Source organism: Somniosus microcephalus, chromosome 5 (genome assembly GCF_052327205.1).
Source record: "Somniosus microcephalus isolate GS21.2 chromosome 5, FLI_Smic_1.0, whole genome shotgun sequence".
Classification (NCBI taxonomy): Eukaryota; Metazoa; Chordata; class Chondrichthyes; order Squaliformes; family Somniosidae; genus Somniosus; species Somniosus microcephalus.
This window is the reverse complement of record NC_140991.1, coordinates 179,331,035-179,345,935: the sequence shown is the minus strand read 5'-3', so window position 1 is coordinate 179,345,935 and position 14,901 is coordinate 179,331,035. Positions and strand designations below refer to the sequence as shown.

Here is a 14,901-nt window from a genome sequence, read left to right as displayed (position 1 = left end):
AATTATAAAGACAATTATAATTCGCACAGAACAGTAAAATAACATGGACAAATATCTGTATATAAATTGAGCAAAGAAAGCTCACGTTCTGTATTTTGTTAACGTTATTCAACTGGAAACATTGTAAAATAGAAAATCGATGTAATTAGTTTTGTTGGGATAGAGGGATGTTACATAGTTATGTTGGGACTACATTGTACAAGTGTACTGACACTCAAATCAAGTGTAGCAGCACTACATTGCTATGAAAGTAGTGCGCAGGCGCCACACAATGGCACTTGGAAATATCACCCCGCACCATGCGGCAGGCAGCCATTACAACTCAAATAAAACAGTAGTTTATAATTACAAACTACCGAGTCCAGAGTCGTCTTTACAAAGCACTACGAGCGCTAGAAGTCATAACAGTATCCAACTCTCTTTTGAAAGTTAAGACCGAGCTTGCATCCACCACCAGGCAGTGCATTCCAGATGTTAGCAACTCGCTGTCAATAAAAGTTTTTTTTACATCGCCTTTGGTTCTTTTTCCAATTACCTTAAATCTGTGTCCTCTGGTTCTCAACCCTTCTGCCAATGGGAACAGTTTTTCTCTATCTACTCTGTCTAGACCCCTCATGATTTTGAACACCTCTATCAAATCTCCTCTGCTCCAAGGAGAACAACTCCAGCTTCTCCAGTCTATAAATGTAACTGAAGTCCCTCATCCCTGGAATCTTTCTCGTAAATGTTTCCTGCACCCTCTCTCAGGCCTTCACATCCTTCCTAAAGTGCGGTGCCCAGAATTGGACACAATACTCCAGCTAAGACCGAACCAGTGCTTTATATAGGTTCAACATAAATTTGACACTTTTGTACTCGATACCTCTATTTATGAAGCCCAGGATCCCGTAAGCCTTTTAACTTCTTTCTCAACCGGCCCTGCCACCTTCAACGATTTGTGCAAATTTACCCTAGGTCTCTCTGTTCGGACACCCTCTTAAGGATTGTACCATTTAGTTGATATGTCCTCTCCTCGTTCTTTCTGCCAAAATGTATCATTCCACACTTTTCTGCGTTGAATTTAACCTGCCACGTGTCTGCCCCTTTCACCAGCCTGTCTATGTCTTCTTGAAGTCTATCACTATTCTCCTCAATGTTCATTATATTTCCAAGTTTTGTGTCATGTGCACATTTGAAATTGTGCCCTGTACACCCACGTCCAAGTCATTAATATATATCAAGACTAGCAATGGTCCTAGAAATGACCCCTGGGGAACACCACTGTATAACGTTCCTCCAGTCAGAAAAGCAATAATTCACAGCTACTCTCTCTTTCCTGTCAATTAGCTAAATTTCGTATCCATGTTGCCACTGTCTATTTTATTCCATTGGCATCAACTTTGCTGGCCAGCCTATTATGTGGCATTTTGTGGAATGCCTTTTAGAAATTCATGTACACTACATCAACCGTATTATCTTCATCAACCCTCTCTGTTTCCTCATCAATAAACTCGATCAATTTGTATAAACACGTTTTGCATTTAACCAATCCATTCTGGCTTTCCTTAATTAATCCATACCTATCCAAGTGACTGTTAATTTTATCCCTGATTACAGTTTCTAAAAGCTTCCCCACTACCGAGGTTAAACTGACTGACCTGCAGTGCCTGGGTTCATCTTTACACCTTTTTGTTACAATGGTGTAACATTTGCAATTCTCCAGTCCTCTGGCACTACACCCATATCTATGTAGGATTGGAATTTTATGGCCAGTACCTCCACGATTTCCGCCCTCAATTCCCGCAGCATCCTAGGATGCATCCCATCTGGTCCTGGTGATTTATCTACTTTATGTTCAGCCAGCCTTTCTAATACCTCTTCTTTATCAATTTTTATCCTATCAAGTGTCTCCAATGCCTACTCCTTCACCACGTCTATGCCAGTATCCTCTTTCTTGGTGAAGACAGATGCAAAGTAGTCATTCTTTACCTCGGCCATACCCTCTGCCTCCATGCATAGGTCTCCTTTATGGCCCCTAATCGGCCCCACCCCTCCCCTTACAACCCTTTTACTATTTATATGCCTATAGAAGACTTTTGGGTTTCCTTTTATGTTGGCTGCCATTCTGTTCTCATACCCTCTCTTTCTCCCTCTTATTTTCTTTTTCACTTCTCCTCTGACCTTTCTGTATAAAACCTGATTATCTGATGTAGTTGCAACCTAACATCCGTCATACACACTCGTTTTCTGCTTCATCTTATTGGTTAATTGTTTCATCATCCAGGGAGCTCTGACTTTGGTTGCACTATCTCTCCCCCAGCGGGAATGTGCCTCTACTGTTACCGAATTGTTTCATCTGTAAAGGCAGCCCATTGTTCTACCACAGTTTTTCCTGCGAATCGTTGATTCCAGTTAAACCGAGTCAGATCCGCTCTCATCCAATTGAAATTGGCTTTCCCCCAGTTAAACATTCTTAATCTAGATCGCTCCCTGTTCTTTTTCATAGCTAATCTGAACCTTCTGATACTATGATCACTGTACCCTAAATGTTCACCTACTGACACTTCTCCAGTTGACCAACCTTCTTCCCCAGTGTAGTTTATGTACCTTTAAGAGGAACTATGTTTTTTTAAAGCCCCTGTGTACTGTAGTACCAGTAGAGACCACTCGGGTTTATAAGCCTGTATAGCGTCTTGTATAGTTTAGTTCACCTCCAGACGTTGTTCAGTAAACACTTGTTAAATCAACTCCTGCATTCCGTATCTTCATTAACACACGGATACAACAGTGGCGACGAGTTAGAAATGAACTTACCTGCAATTCGGCAGCACCTCAAGGTGATCGATTCCTCAGGCGAAGGTCGAAGAAAAAAAAAAACTGTGGTTTCACCAGCTAAACGGGCTGGTGGCAGGTAATGCACTGATCCTTCCTGGGCAGCGGGCTGGGGCTCCATCGGGTGGCTATGCAGCGCGGCTGGGCAGCGAGTAAGAAGGCAGAGGCCAACAGGGACAGAGGGTGGAGCACTCAGGAGACGGCCGGTGCTGCAAAGCAGGTCGGCGTTCGGACCAAGCAGAGGGAGGGGAAAGTCCCAGACAGTCCGACGGGAACGATTCTCCAAGTGATGGAGAAACTGTTTAAAATATATGTGTACATAAAAACCGCAGAGAACAGCGTTCGCAGCAGCAGCAGCGGCGGGGGAGTGTGGGAGGCGCCATCTTGACTCGGCAGGGATGAAGGGAAAGCGTGGAGGGCGCCATTTTTGTTTTACAGGATGCCTAAGACTGGCAATATTACTGCTTTCGATAGTGATATAGAGGATTTGACCACATATGTGGAAAGAGTGGAGGTATATTGCAAGGCGAATGAAGTATTGGATGATAAAAAGGCATCGGTACTTCTAAATCTGATGGGCACAAGGACGTACGGGCTGTTACGAAACTTGATCACTCCAGCCAAACCGATGGACAAGAATTTTAAGGAGATTGTTGATACCCTACAGGAGCATTTAAACCCAACACCGCTGCTGATAGTGGAACGATTCCAATTCTTCAGGAGGAATCAGCACAAGAATGAAAGTAACGCTGATTACCTCACCGAATCACGAAAGCTGTCAAAGCACTGCCAATTTGGGACAGGACTGGCAGATTCTCTACGAGACAAATTCGTCTGCGGTCTCCTAAGTGAAGGAACACAGAAAAGACTACTTTCTGAGAAAGATTTGACACTGGACAAGGCTTTCAGTGTGGCTGTATCATACAAAGCAGCAGCAAGAGGAGCTGCAGAGATACAGCAAAAGCCACACGACTTCGGCACCCATGAAATGACACGGGGTTTCGAGAGATGTTATCGCTGCGGCAGATCCACCCATGACCAGAGGGACTGCTGGTTCAAGGACAAAGCCTGCAGGCAATGCGGAAAGATGGGACAAATTGCACGTGTATGCCGATCTGGAAAAAAATCCGCTGACAGTTGATATACCTATCAATTCATCCAATGAAAAGCGACGAGTTAAGAAAGTAACTATAGGTTTTTATTGGCTAAATAACAGAGCCCACCCTCGTGGGTGATCGGATACAACAAGGAGGAATGCCAGCCAGTCGACTACCTTTATACATGGGCAGGTAGGTGGAGTCATGGGCGGAGTCAGCAGTGGTCAGCCAAGGTATAGCAGCGTGACAAGAGGCGACCTCGTATAGTGATACAACAGTGTGAACAGTGATAACCATAGAGTAACGATATAACAGTGATAACTATAGTGTAACGATAGTGAACGATAAAAGTGGTTTACCACATTCACCCCTTGTTTAGATTTGAGTCCGGCGGGGTGAAGTGTACTACCAGTTCTGGTATGTCAGTCTGTCCGGAGGCCTCGTAAGCCTTTCTGATCATCGCAGCGGCGGTGTTGCATTATCCGGTGTTAATGCTGGTGTCTGCGTGGTCGGCGAAGGCTCGTGGGGTTCCGGCATGCCGTCTACCTGGTCTGGAATTGGGGGGGTGGTGGGGGGGGTGAAGGTGGTGTCTCCGGAGTGCCCGAGGGTGGGAGGTCTCGTAAGGAGACTGTGTCTTCCCGCCCGTCTGGGTATGCCACATAGGCGTACTGGGGTTTGGCGTGCAGGAGGTCCACCCTCTCGACCAGGGGGTCCGTTTTATGCGCCCTCACGTGCTTTCGCAGCAAGACGGGCCCTGGAGAGGTCAGCCAGGTTGATAGCGTGGTTCCCGTAGTCGACTTCCTGTGGAAGGCAAACATTCGTTCATGGGGGGTGGCGTTGATGGCAGTGCAAAGTAGGGACCGGGTGGAATGCAGCACTGCCGGGAGGACTTCCTGCCAGCGAGAGGTTGGCAGGCCCTTAGACTTTAAGGCTAAGAGGACGGCCTTCCATACCGTCGCGTTCTCTCTTTCTACCTGGCCGTTCCCTCGGGGGTTGTAGCTGGTGGTCCTGCTTGCAGCAATACCTCTCGCTAGTAGGAACTGACGGAGTTCCTCGCTCATGAATGAGGAGCCCCGGTCACTATGTATGTAGTTTGGGAACCCGAACAAGGCGAAGAGGTCGTTCAGGCATTTAATGACCGTGGTACTGGTCATGTCTGGGCAGGGGAAGGCAAAGGGGAAACGGGAGTACTCATCAACAATGTTGAGGAAGTACACATTACGGTCAGAGGACGGGAGGGGCCCCTTAAAGTCGATGCTCAAGCGCTCGAAGGGGCGGGTGGCCTTGATCAGGCTTGCTCTGTCCGGCCTAAAGAAGTGCGGTTTGCACTCGGCACAGGTCTGGCAGTTCCTGGTCATGGTCCTGACCTCCTCGATGGAGTAGGGCAGGTTGCGGGCCTTAATGAAGTGGTAAAGTCTGGTGACCCCGGGGTGGCAGAGGTCGTTGTGGAGGGACTGAAGTCTATCACTTTGCGCGCTGGCGCATGTAATTCATGACAGAGCATCGGGGGGTTCGTTCAGCTTACCTGGCCGGTACAAGATATCATAATCGTAGGTGGAGAGCTCGATGCTCCACCTCAAGATCTTGTCATTCTTGATTTTGCCCCTCAGCTTGTTATTAAACATAAAAGTGGCCGAACGTTGGTCGGTAAGGAGGGTAAATCGTTTGCCTGCCAGGTAGTGCCTCCAGCGTCGTACCGCCTCCACAATCGCCTGGGCCTCCTTCTCGACCGACGAGTGTCGGATCTCAGGGCCCTGTAGGGTCCTTGAGATGAAGGCCACCAGTCTCCCCTCCTGGTTAAGGGTGGCGGCTAGGGCGAAGTCGGAAGCATCGCTCTCGACTTGGAAGGGGATGGACTCATCCACTGCGTGCATAGTGGCCTTGGCAATGTCTCCCTTAATGAGGGAGAAGGCTGCGCACGCTTCCTCCGTAAGGGGGAAGGATGTGGACTTCATGAGGGGCCTGGCTTTGTCCGCATAATTGGGCACCCATTGGCATAGTAGGCGAAGAGCCCCAGGGTTCTCTTCAGTGCCTTTGGACAGTGGGGGAGGGGAACCTCCATGAGGGGGCGCATTATTTCGGGGTCGGGGCCGATGACTCCGTTCTCTACTACACAGCCGAGGATGGCAAGGCGCGAGGTGTTAAACACAAATTTATCCTTATTGTAGGTGAGGTTCAGCCGTTGGTCCGTATGGAGGAATCTCTCCAGATTAACATCGTGGTCCTGCCGGTCGCGGCCGCAGATGGTGACATTATCTAGATAGGGGAACGTGGCGTGCAGCCCGTTCTGGTCAACCATCCGATCCATCTCCCTTTGGAAGACCGAAACCCCGTTGGTGACGCTGAAGGGAACCCTAAGGAAGTGGTAGAGGCGGTCGTTCGCCTCGAAGGCTGTATACTGGCGGTCCTCAGGGTGGATAGGGAGTTGGTGATAGGCCGACTTAAGGTCGATGGTGGAGAATACCCGGTACTGCGCAATCTGATTGACCATATCAGATATGCGGGGAAGGGGGTATGCGTCCAGCTGGGTGTACCTGTTTATGGTCTGGCTGTAGTCAATGACCAGGCGGTTTTTATTGCCGGTCTTAATGACCACGACCTGGGCACGCCAGGGGCTGCTGCTCCCCTCGATGATGCCCTCCTTCAGGAGACGCTGCACCTCAGAGCTAATGAAAGCTCTGTCCCCGGCGCTCTACCGCCTGCTCTTGGTAGCGACGGGTTTGCAGTCGGGGTGAGGTTAGCGAACAGGGAAGGTGGCGGGACCTTGAGGGTGGATAGGCCGCAGGTGTTACGCGGTGGGCGGTTTAAAATCTGCTGGTTGTTGACTGTGAGTGGGGGGAGGGTTCCGCCGTATGCTAGCGTGACGCTTTGGAGGTGGGATTGGAAGTCTAGGCCTAATAGGACGGCAGCGCATAGCTGGGGCAGGACGAGGAGTTTAAAATTTTTATACTCCGTACCCTTAACCGACAGGGTCACAACACAGTAGCCGCTGATGTCTGTGGCGTGTGACCTCGATGCCATCGAGATCCGGTTGCACGTTGGCAGGACAGGGAGGGAGTAGTGGCTCACCGTGTCTGGGTGGATGAAGCTCTCCGTGCTTCCGCTGTTGAACAGGCAGGTCATGGCGTGACCGTTTACTTTGATGTCCATCATCGACTTGGACAGGTGATGCGGGTGGGCCTGGTCCAGTGTGACGGAGGCTAGTGTATAGCTGAGCGAGTTGTTGTAGTCTGCGGTTGAGGCGGTAGTCGGGTCTAGAGGCACGGTGGCGGTCGGGCGTGGTGGGTAAAATGGCGTCTCCCACGAGGTTGGACAAAATGGCGGAGAAGATGGCTGCCCCCATAACTCACATGAGGCACTGCTGGTGTCGGTTGCCTGTATCAAAGATGGCCGCCCCCATGACTCACATGTGGGGATGCTGGCCTCTGTTGCCTTGAAGGAAGATGGCCGCCCCCACAGCTCGCATGAGGCACTGCTGGCCTCTGATGATCCACCTCTGCAGGCCTTAGCGAAGTGGCCTTTCTTCATGCAGTTTGAGCAGGTAGAGTTCCTGGCTGGGCAGCGCGACCTCGGGTGTTTCGCCTGGCCGCAGAAGAAGCAGCCGGCGGCCCGATCGCGGTGGTCCGATGTCGGAGCCGGTACCGGGGGTGGCGGTCTTGATCGGGTTCGGGACGCCGACGCTGAGGTAGGTCCCAGGGGGGTTGCTGCGGGGGGTATCGCGGTCGGGGTCGGTCCCAAGTCCCAGGGTCGCGAGTTACAGTACCTTGAGTATGCCTCGAGGTCCCGATGGGCCACCTCTAGAGAGAGAGCGAGGGCTGCAGCTTTGTCCAGGTCGAGGTCCCTTGCTTCCAGTAGTCTTTGCCGTGAGTAGTCGGACCGCAGGCCTTTACGAAGGCATCGCGGACATTGTCTTCAGTATTTTCTGCCGCCGTTACCGCTTTAAAGTTACAGTCTCTGCCGAGTGCTTGTAGCACCCGTAAAAATTCCTCCACGAGCTCTCCTGGCTGTTGCGGGTGGGATCTTAGGAGGTGTCTGGCATACATGGAATTTACCGAGGTTTGGTACTGTCTTTTCAGCCGGTTGATGGCGTCCCCGTATGTTTTAAGGTCCCGGATGAGTGCGAATACTTTAGGGCTCACTTGGGCGTTCAGAACTCTTAGCATGGATTTCTGAGGCACGCCGGATTCTCCCAGGTAGGCTTCGAAGCAGCTCAGCCAGTGTTCGAAGTCGAGGGCTGAGTTTGGTGCCTGTGGGTTTAGATCCAGGTACGGTGGTCTGAGGGCTCGCAGCCAGGCTGGCTGCTGTGACTGTTGTAGCTGGGCGTCTGGCTGGTCGCTTGGCTGGTCGTTTGACTGCTCAGGTGTCGACATTTTAAAATTTAGCCAATAAAATTGATATACCTATCAATTCATCCAATGAAAAGCGACGAGTTAAGAAAGTAACTATAGGTTTTTATTGGCTAAATAACAGAGCCCACCCTCGTGGGTGATCGGATACAACAAGGAGGAATGCCAGCCAGTCGACTACCTTTATACCTGGGCAGGTAGGTGGAGTCATGGGCGGAGTCAGCAGTGGTCAGCCCAGGTATAGCAGCGTGACAAGAGGCGACCTCGTATAGTGATACAACAGTGTGAACAGTGATAACCATAGAGTAACGATATAACAGTGATAACTATAGTGTAACGATAGTGAACGATAAAAGTGGTTTACCACAAAAGTAATAAGGTCAATAAGGAAAAGTACAGAAAGGTACAAATGATGACAGACAGTAGCTCCGAAGACCAGAAGAGTGATAGCGACTCCGGAAACAAAAGACTAAGCTGTCTCAAGTTACATAATGTAATTGCCGAAGAAGATTACCAGACCATTTGGGTTACCCTCACGATAGCGGGGTCCCCAGTTAAAATGGAGCTTGATACAGGATCAGCTCTGACCGTCATAAATCGACGGGATTACAAGCGGCTATTTCCACATATACCTTTGAAAGACACATCCATTATCTTGAAGACATATATGGGGCAGAAAGTATACCCCAGAGGGAAAATAAGGGTGCCTGTTCTTTACAACGGCAAGGATATACAGAAGTTGTAATTATACGTTCTGCAAGATGGTGGTCCACCGTTGTTGGGACGTGAATGGATCAGAAAGATACGTTTAGACTAGCACTCCATTCAGGCACTGACGGTGACCAGTAAGAAAAAAAATGATGATGACGTCATACCTGGACGATTAAAAGAAATCTTGGCTAACGCCAAAGAAGTGTTTCAACAGGAACTAGGAAACCTGAAAGGCGCCACCGCCTCAATAAAAGTGGAAGATGCGGCAATTCCCAAGATTTTTAAGGCAAGGTCGGTGCCAGACGCAATTCGTCCAGCAGTCGAGGCAGAGCTGGAGAATTTGGAAAAAGCATGCGTATTATCCGAGGTAGATTGGAGCGAGTGGGCAACACCCATCATCCCGGTCATGAAGAAAACGTTGAATAATGATAAATCTGAAGAACAGAGAAAGATTCGCATCTGTGGGGACTTCAAGGTGACTGTAAACCCGGTCCTTCACACGGTACAGTATCCTCTTCCGTGGATAGAATATATTTTCGCCTCACTATCTGGAGGGAAACGTTTCACCAAAATTGACTTGGCACAGGCATATCTACAGTTGGAGGATGAGGAGGCCTCTAAAAAGTATCTCACGATAAACACACACAGAGGCCTGTACCAGTACAATCGACTGGTTTTCGGAGTAGCATCAGCTACAGCTATCTGGCAAAGAGCTATGGAGCAAGTCCTGCAAGGGATTCCGGGGACTCAATGCTACCTAGACGACATCCTTGTAACAGGAGAAAATGACAACGAGCACCTTGCCAATTTGGAGCAGGTGCTCACGAGGCTGAGGGAACGGGGCCTATGAGCAAATCGCCCCAAGTGCGAATTTTTCCAGAAACAAATATCATATTGTGGCCATGTCATTAACGAAGAAGGGTTGCATAAGTCACCTGAAAAAATTGAAGCGGTCGTAAAAGCCCCAGCGCCTGAAAATGTCTCACAATTAAGGTCCTTCCTTGGGATTAATAAATTACTATCATCAATTCTTACCGAACTTGTCAACGGTTCTGCACCCTCTTAACGCACTGCTACAAACGGGAGTAATTTGGAAATGGAGCGAAGACTGTAAACGTGCCTTCCATAAATGCAAAGGCTTGATCACGTCCAAGGAAGTGTTGGCTCATTACAACCCATCACTGCCAATCAGACTGGCGTGCGATGCAGCCCCTTACAGCATGGGAGCGGTATTAGCGCATAGATTCCCTGATGGCTCAGAGCGGCCGATAGCTTTTGCGTCACACTCATTGAACTCAGCTGAGCGTAACTATGCCCAGATCGAAAGGCAGGCACTCAGCCTGGTGTGGGGGGTGAAGAAATACAACCATTACCTACATGGACAAAAATTTATCTTGTTGACTGACCATCAACCCCTCGTCTCCATATTCAACCCTATAAAGTGCGTCCCCATTATGACAGTGCAAAGGCTACAGAGGTGGTCCCTTTTCCTAGTGGCACACCGATATGACATAGAATACAAAGGAACAAAACAGCATGGGAATGCTGACGGTTTATCGCGCCTACCATTGCCAACATTAGAAGAGGCACCGACAGTGGACCCAGTGGAGAGTTCCCACTCGACCACAGTGGAATATGTACCAGTGACAAATTCTACCATTGAAATGGAAACGAGAATTGACCCGACTCTCTCACGAGTCTACGATTTAACAGTGAAGGGATGGCCATCACATGGCGAACCACTGTTGCCAGCATTCTCGCAAAGAAGAGAACAGCTGTCAGTGTGCCGAGGAACCTTGATGTGTGGATCCAGAGGGGTGATTCCACCGAAACTCCAGGATAAAGTGCTAAAGGAGCTTCACGAAGGGCATCTGGGTGGAGAGAAAATGAAGAACTTAGCCACAGCGTTTGTGTGGTGGCCAGGTATCGATGGAGACATCGAAGAAATGACCAAGAGCGGTCTAGGATGCCAGAAGGTCCAAAACGCCCCACCACAAGCCCCTCTACATCCATGGGAGTGGCCCTCATCTCCATGGCAAAGGTTACATATCGACATTGCTGGTCCATTGATGGACTCAATGTTCTTAACCGCGGTTCATGCACACTCCAAGTGGCCGGAGGTAATAATGATGTCCTCCACCACCACGGAAAGAAGCATCACAGTATTAAGGACCTTTTTCGCCAGGAATGGGCTGCCTGAACAGATCTGTTCTGATAATGGACCACAATTTGTATACGAAGAATTCAGGAAGTTCTTATAAAACAATGGGGTTAAGCACTACATGTCCACCCCATACCATCCCGCCACCAATGGATGAGCTGAAAGGTTTGTCCAGACCTTTAAGAAGGCCATAAAGGCCATGGGTAATGAAGACATAAATCTACAACATAAGGTAGATAACTTCTTGTTTGCGTACAGGAATGCAACACATGTGGTTACACACCAAACCCCCGCCATGATATTTTTCAATTGAAGACTAAGATGCCAGTTGGATTTGATCAAGCCAAACATATGAAGGGACGTAGAGAACCGGCAATTTCAAGGCATGAATGAAAGGCCAACTAGAACCTTCCAGTTAGGTCAACAAGTTTTGGCCCGCGACTACCGTACCGATAAATTGCAGCCTGGAACTATTTGCACACGACTAGGACCGCTGATGTATAGCGTGGACATCGGACAAAGCATTATAAGGCACCATGCTGACCAGATCATAGAGTCATCCGAATAGGGACAACCTGCACCACAACTATATATGTCTAATGATGAAGCAGAGATACCCATAGTATCTACCTCCGATCCGGTGATGCTGGAACCAGATGAACCCGACACTGGCATTCAAGCCGAATCGACCTTGCCAAAAGAACCTACTACACCACCGAAACCTGCTACACCACCGAGGCGTTATCTGGACCGAGTCAGGAAGCCTCCAGAGAGACTGAATTTGTAATTGATTAACTTCAGCAAATGTGTAGATTATTGTTCTTGTAAAAATGTTAATTAATGATTACTTAAAATGTTATGTACTATTTATCTAAAAGGGGAGGAATTGTAGTGTATGTACCTTTAAGAGGAACTATGTTTTTTTGAAGCCCCTGTGTACTGTAGTACCGGTACTGACCACTCGGGTATATAAGCTGTATAGCATCTTTTATAGTTTAGTTCACCTCCAGACTTTGTTCAGTAAACACTTGTTAAATCAACTCCTTCATTCCGTATCTTCATTAACACACGGATACAACACCCAGAACCAAATCCGGCATTGCCTCCTCCCTCTTCAGGTCAGACACATACTGATCAAGAATGTGCTGAAAGCACTTCAGAAATTCTTCCCCCTCTCTGCCCTTTACACTATTACAATCCCAGTCTATATTAGAATAGTTGAAGTCCCCCATTACCACTAATCTATATTTCTTGCACCTCTGTAATTTCTCTGCAAATTTGCTACTCCATATCCACAGAAATCCACAGAAATCCCACAGTGCAGATAGAGGCCATTTCGGCCCATTGAGCCTGCACCGACACATATCCCACCCGATCCCCGTACCCCCTACACCAACACATATCCCACCCTATCCCCGTAACCCCACGTATTTAATCTCCCTAACACTAAGGGTCAATTTATCATAGCCAATCAACATAACCCGCACATCTTTGGACTGTGGGAGGAAACCGGAGCACCCGGAGAAAACCCACGCAAACACGGGGAGAATGTGCAAACTCCACACAGACAGTCAGCCAAGGCCAGATTCGAACCCGGGTCTCTGGCACTGTGAGGCAACAGTGCTAACCACTATGCCACCGTGCTATGCCACCGATATCTTTCCCATTATTGGGTGGTTGATAGTTTACAATGAGGAGTGTAAAAGCACCTCTATTATTTCTTAACTCTAGCCATATAGATTCTGCCCTTTACCCCTCCAGGTCATCCTCTCTCTCCAGTACTGTAACATTCTCCTTTACCAATACTGCCACAGCACCTCCTATCTTCCCTTCTGCATCTTTCCTGAACAGCTTATCACCAGGAATATTTAAAACCCAATCCTGTCCTTTTTGGAGGCAGGTCTCAGTTATTGCCACAACATCATATTTGTATGTGGTTATTTGTGCCTGCAGCTCACTTACCTTGTTGACTACGCTTCATGTGTTCACATACACACACTGTAAGCCTATCTTAGACCTTCTTGTACTCTCTTTTAGTTCAACCCCCCTAATAGCTGACTATTTCTTACTTTAGTGCTCTCTGCCTCACCCAATTCTTTGAGCACTTTATTTCCCCTTTCTTATGTTACATCCTTGTGCCCATCCCCCAGCCAAAAACGTTTATGCCCTCCCGAAGAGCACAAGCAGCCCCCACTCCCCATCCCCGTCCCCACAAAGCCATTGTTTCCGTCTCTGTTGAGGTGCAACCTGTTCGACCTGTACAGGTCCCACCACCCCCAGCACCTGTCCTAATGCCCCAGGAACCTGAAGCCCTGCCTTCTGCAACATTTTTTCAGCCACGCATCCATCTGCTCTCTCCTCCTATTTCTATCCTCACCAGCGCATGGCACCAGGAATAATCCGGAGACTACTTCCATCGATGTCCTCATTTTAACCTCTTTCCCAACTCCCTATAATCTTCCTGAAGGATCACATCCCTGTTTCTACCTATATTGATACTGTAGGAACGGAAGTTCCTATCCGAATAATGAAGTTCGACACAATGAAACAAAACAACCAAGTTTAATAAACAAACAACTTAACTGGTAAAACTACAGGAGCAGATGTAAACAGGTCTGTGCAGCCTCACAGCCTCTTGAGACTGCTACTAAATACTGGAACATGACGTCACGACGTCATCACGCTCTCCGCGCCAACTGGTGGTCACGTGATCGGCGTCATGACGTCATCGCGCGAAAATGCAAGAAACTACATACAATTTAAAGGTGCAGTCCACAGCTGCACGACATGGTAGTTAAAGGAATGATTACTGATTGCCCAGTGTCTCTTGGTGGCTCCGCCACAGGCGCCACCCCAGAATTCTCTTTAACAGACAGCGTCAAATGAACAGGAGGTTTAATGATTCTGCCCAAACGTCTACGAACTTCAGATGGTGGAACTTTGGGAGATGAGCCGGTGCTTGACTGTGTCTGAAGCGGTGCATCTGGGGTGGAGGAAACAGTAGCAGAATGTGTAGGCAAGGATGAGGCAGAAGCAGGCAGTTCAATGGTAGGCTGTTGCATAACTGGCCTAGCAGCCAACGGTGGTCGTCCATGGCGAGGTGGCTGTGCAGCAACAATTGGTTCACTCCGATCCAGATGGGCTGGTTTATGTCGGTCGATAGAGATGGTATCGGACTTACCTCCCACTTCGACTGTGAAAAATTTCTCTCCCGCTGAGATGACATGAAACGGTCCAGCATAAGGTGGTCTGAGTGTATCTCTATGAGCATCGTGCCGAATAAAAACGTACTCGGAACTCATAAGTTCTGCTGGAACATGAGGCCTCTGTAGGTTGTGATGCGAGGTTGGAATAGGCAGGAAATTCTTTGCCACCTCGTGATGCTGAAGGAGCTGCTGAGCAGGCGACCACGGTTCTGTATGTGGAGGGAGGAAATCCCCTAGTACTCGAAGTGCTTGTCCGTAGACTAACTCAGCCGATGAAGTCTGGAGGTCATCCTTGGGGGCTGTATGGAGGCCTAGCATCACCCAAGGGAGGCTGTCCACCCAGTTGGGACCACGCAAGCTGGCACAGAGGGACGCCTTTTGAGACCGATGAAACCTCTCACATAGGCCGTTCGCTTGCGGATGGTAAGCGGTGGTACGGTGCAGCTTGGTACCCAAGCCCTGTGCAACTGCGTTCCACAACTCTGACGTGAATTGTGGACCTCAGTCAGAGGAGATGTCAGATGGCACCCCAAACCGGGCCACCCACGATGAAATAGACGCCCTGGATA

The 14,901-nt window shown here is 48.8% G+C and overlaps 1 protein-coding gene and 1 long non-coding RNA gene across 2 annotated transcripts in view; both read right to left on the bottom strand.

Annotated features, from left to right (window-relative positions):
* Positions 1–14,901, bottom strand: part of LOC147117453 (dynein axonemal heavy chain 11-like) — a 196,078-nt gene that overhangs the window by 157,787 nt on the left and 23,390 nt on the right. The window lies entirely within an intron of this gene.
* LOC147117454 (uncharacterized) overlaps positions 8,339–14,901 on the bottom strand; it is a 10,903-nt gene continuing 4,340 nt past the window's right edge. Inside the window, exon 2 of the long non-coding RNA XR_015078451.1 lies at positions 8,339–8,443. This is a non-coding gene — a long non-coding RNA (uncharacterized LOC147117454). The remainder of the gene's footprint in view (positions 8,444–14,901) is intronic.